This window comes from Sardina pilchardus, chromosome 18 (assembly GCF_963854185.1).
Source record: "Sardina pilchardus chromosome 18, fSarPil1.1, whole genome shotgun sequence".
Classification (NCBI taxonomy): domain Eukaryota; kingdom Metazoa; phylum Chordata; class Actinopteri; order Clupeiformes; family Clupeidae; genus Sardina; species Sardina pilchardus.
In genome coordinates this window covers 18,740,814-18,745,813 of record NC_085011.1, presented here as the reverse complement: position 1 = coordinate 18,745,813, position 5,000 = coordinate 18,740,814, and the positions used below count along the sequence as shown (strand labels likewise).

At 49.2% G+C, this 5,000-nt stretch overlaps 1 protein-coding gene across 1 annotated transcript in view; it reads right to left on the bottom strand.

Moving 5' to 3' along the window:
* ttc27 (tetratricopeptide repeat domain 27) overlaps positions 1 to 5,000 on the bottom strand; it is a 119,618-nt gene that overhangs the window by 6,637 nt on the left and 107,981 nt on the right.

Here is a 5,000-nt window from a genome sequence, read left to right as displayed (position 1 = left end):
CTGAAAGTTCGTTGACGTGTAAAGAACGCATCACAACAGGAAATTCAACCAAGCAGTTGTATAATCACTGTCGGTACTTATTTTCCACGATAATGACCAGCGTTCTATACATTATCCCTTACATAACCGCATACAAACGCAAGGACATAAAGATGAGCATTTCAGCACAATCGTCAGTGCCTCGTATACAGTGGAGACGACCAGGCCTACTGACAGGCAGGGCCCATCCCCACTGATTAAAGTCCAGTGCGGTAAGCGCATATTCACACTGATCTGAGCTACGCAGCATTATATAGATATCATTACCATAATACAGCCACACTTAAGCTTTCATGAGAAGTGAGGGAGTCGTCGTCTTATTCAATATTTGCGCTCACTGCGATTTGGACCGTTGAGCATTACAGCAGCAAACGCAACTCACGCTTATCATGGAAAAAGATACTGTCGTACATATACAGTATATGGACTACACATGTATAGTGAACGCACGAAGGTTATGCATATTTTATAGAGCGTACGCAGCGAGGTGAAGCCATACCAAGAATGAGTTAAAGCGGCATGTGCTCCATCTCACATTTTTAGGGGACAGTTTTGTAGGACAGCCACCGGACAGGATTCTCAGTCACCCTAATGTAAGTCACAGGCACACACACACACACACACACACACACACACACACACACACACACACACACACACACACACACACACACACACACACACACACACACACACACACAGAAAAATCTCTCCTTCTGCTGACTGCCATCTGTGAGATATTTCACACTGGCGCTGTTTCCTCGCTCGCTTTTGATTTCGAGTCACACTCGGATAAACGCGTGGCATTTCCCCCTCGCTCCCCGTGCCATATGATTGGCACCGGCCGAGCGCTGAATATTAACGCCGCTCGATCTGGAGCGTGCTCTAACGACGGGCCGCGGCTTCGGGAGCCGCATCCGTGCCGGCGCCGGGCCACCAGTGAGCCGACTCGCAGCACGATTGAAACAACATGGACTGAGAGCCCTGGGCAATAAGGAAGGGCAGGACAACACAACACACATTGAGCCAGGCTCCTCTCCCACCCTCTCCCCCTCTATCTCTTTCTATCTCTCTCTCTCTCAGGACAATACACAACACAGATTGAGCCAGCCCACCTCTCCCACCCCCTCTCCCTATCTCCCTATCTCTCTTTCTTTCTCTCTCTCTCTTTCTTTCTTTCTTTCTTTCTTTCTTTCTTTCTTTCTCTCTCTCTCTCTCTCTCAGGACAACACAACACACACTGAGCCAGGCTCTTCTCCCTCCCCTCCCCTCTCCTCTCCTCTCCTTCTCCCTATCTCTCTCCTTTTTCACTCTCTCTCAGGACAACACACAACACAGTTTGAGCCAGCCTCCTCTCTCTCCCTCTTCCTTTCTCCCTCTCTCACTCAACCCCCCCCCCTCCCCTCAACCCCCTGCCACCTCACTCTGTACTGAGTGTTTGGACATGAAGGGGAAAAACTACATTCCCAGATCTCCAAGAGAAACAGTTTGCACTCGCTACAAAGAAGGGGCTTCAGGAAACTCAGCTGGAGACGACGGCCGTCTAGGACATGACATACGCACAGGTGTGTTTTATGAAACCAGTGAAATGGCCAAGGTACTCTCACAGCAGGGGTTGCCTCTCCTGCACAGTAAATTTCAGGGATGGACAAAAAAAAAGATCGTGCCTGACATCTTCAATTTATAAACTATACGTTTCAGATATCAAATCCAAAAAAACGTTGCGGTGCTCCACAGTAAAGGCCATTGGGGTCGTTCCCCTGCCGTCCCTATGCAGAGGAGCGAGAGGACTCTTGGTGTGGGATGGAGCCGTGGGATGGAGCCGAGGGGAGGAGCCCAGATGCCCTTCCTGTCTGTCTAGAGGAGGGGATTTATGGCCTGAGTCCTGCAGGACACCAGCCACAGTACTGCTCTGCTGGCATGCCTGCACGCAACACCAATCCAAAACAGAACACGGCAGAGGCAGAGTGAGGGTGGCAGAGACTCTCTCTACACACACACGCACACACACACACAGACACAGACACAGACACAGACACAGACACAGACACAGACACAGACACAGACACAGACACAGACACAGACACAGACACACTCGAGTTTGCAGTTTACATTTATTTTAGAACAGTTAAGGAGGGTTTTAGGCATTCACCTTACAGTTTACATCTCTAAATACAGCAGGCCCACTAAACACACACACACACACACACACACACACACACACACAGGTAAGATGGTTTTGGCTACAATGTAGCACGTTTCACAGTGCCACCTCGTGTTTCTCAACGTGCTTGTCATTCCACTTGCATATGTCTATGCCTCTGAGTGTGTGTGTGAGTGTGTGTGTATGAATGGCTCATGCGTGCCCCTGTGACAGAGTGACGGTGCATGTGTGTCCTGACTCCTGCCCACAAGTGTGTGTGTGCAGTGCTTTAAGTGGGAAAAAATAAGTGCAGGAACTCTAATTTTCTGACATTTGACATTTGTGCGGTGAAAAAAAAAATCAAGTCTTTAGGATATGTTGGTTGAAAACTTTTTTTATTTAATAATTTTTTCAAGCACTAACCTATAGGCCTGGGTTACTTTTTTCTAATTAACAAATGGAATATGGAAAACCATTAAAACAACACGAACCAGACCAGTGCAGTATAGCCACTTGTAGGCCTAACAATAGACTGGGCTAATAAGGGCCCCAGAAACAGAAACCTTTGGGCTAAAGGCCCAGATGAAGAAAACTGCGAAATAGGCTGTAGGCCTACTTGTTACATTGATTTAATTAACAATAACTGGCCAAGAACAGAGATTAGGTCAAAAGTCAGAACAAGTGCATGGGTAAGTGTGACTGTCACTTTCTATTGCTATTTTGGGTCCTGAAATGGCATTTCAAGCATCTGCCATGGCTATATGACAAACAGGGGTCTGAATACAACTTCTGATATGAAAAATAAATTATTTTGAAGTGGGGGATATGGAGAGGTATGAAAAAATGCAGAAATTTGATGTGATTTCCAAAAAGGATTTCTCATGATTATAGCTAATTACACAGAGGCATTCTATACGCCATTGGAATCAGTAGGATCTCCTGTTTATTTTGATATGTAGTTTGCCATAGGGCAGTAACGAAATCGTCAGATATTTCACAGAGACTAATGGGTATGACGCAGAACTGAATGTGCCATTCATTTTTGTAGGTAACTGTAATTTTCAACGCTAATTATCTCGCGAACCGTTCATCACAGAAAACTAGCGGCTAGTACCATTGGAAAGGTCAGGTTCTGCAGTTTCATATGATATGCATGTTATTTCTGTGCGATTTTCCCGCGCAGCAATAAGACCGAGAAGAATGGGTGCGGCCGCGGCCGCATGGTGCGTCTCTCGAAGAGGGAAGAGAGCGAGGGTCTGCCGGCGGCCCGATGGTAATCTTCTCGCGGGCCGGTAGATTGAGAAACACTGTGATAGGGCACTGTTGTGGCTCGTGGGTAATGTGGTCTTTCATCGGTCTTGTGATATTGTCTATTCTCGGGCCACTGTGACTGTCACTACGTCGGATCAGTTCAGTAAGTACCGGAACGCTGAAAAAAGTGGCGGAACCCAAAAGACGAAAATACAGAAGTTCCGGAACTGCGTTCCGCTGCGTTCCGGCCCACTTCAAGCACTGTGTGTGTGTGTGTGTGTGCTGCTCTCTTTTGAAGGCTGTCCTGCAGCAAGCGCTGGGGGCCCGTTAGGGAACAGCTTGAAGCACAGGTGTGTGCTGACTCAGCCCCGACTCTAATGCTGCTGCTGCTGCTGCTGCTGCCGCCGCCTTTCATCTGAGGGGGTGGTGCTGCTGGGGGCACCTCCCAAAACTCAACTTACAGCTCTACAAGAGGAGCCATCAGGGCCATGGGGGGTCTCTGACAAGGCTGTGTGGTGTGTGTGTGTGTGTGTGAGTGTGTGATTGTGTGTGTGTGTGTGTGTGTGTGTGTGTGTGTGTGTGTGTGTGTGTGTGTGTGTGTGTGTGTGTGTGTGTGTTTGCATGAGAGAGAGAGAGAGAGAGAGAAAAGAGAAGAAATCTCATTCAAGTTTTAGAGTTTGAGGGGGATCCCAAACTCTTTCAAGTGTATGTATGTGTGTGTGTGTGTGTGTGTGTGTGTGTGTGTGTGTGTCGTCTACCCAACTGCGATACAGAGCCAGATCCTCCCCCTCTCCTCCGAGCGCGTGTGTGGTTGTGCCAAGCACTTCAAACGCGGTTCAGAACCATTTCTACGCGGAGGACCGGACTTAATTAGACCATTAAGGACCCAACTCGCGCCGCTCTGACGTCACCGCCATCACGGTCAATAAATGTATTAACTTCAAAATGAAACGCTTTTCAACTTCAAAAGGTCATCCTCGCCCTGGGACAGCCGCGGAACACAAACACAGAGGAGCCCTGAGACTGTGCTGATCTTTCACACGGTGCGGGGGGAAAAAGGAAAGGAAAGGAAAAAAACGAAGTGGTCTTTTTCGCCGACTCCTTTTTTTCGCTGACATTACACAAACCGGCACTGCGTATAATCTGCCGTAGCGCTAGTGCTAATTAGCGACGCTTTATCGAGAGGCGGGGGGGGGGGGGGGGGGGAGCACGAGGTGGCAACAGTTTCTGGAACCCCATCCAACTGCCACGGAGCCACAGGCCCGCGTTCCAACACGAGTCCTCTCCGTTCCGTGTGGACTCGAGGGGCCGGGTTCTGTAGCCGGTGCGTGGGAACGCTGTCTGGCTCGGGTCATCCCAGTGCGCTCGAAAGAAAGCGGGGAAAGAACCTGGGAACTGAGTAGGCCGTCCCTAACCCTGTTGCTGCCACGGACATTTGTATCCTGACACAATCGTGCGGACGACAGCCAGGCTAGCTGCTGAAACCCCCCCTGTCCCCGCGCGCGCTCATTTATCGCTCAGTTAGCGGCTTGTGTAAACACTGGGAGCTCCTGCTCTTCATCAGGGC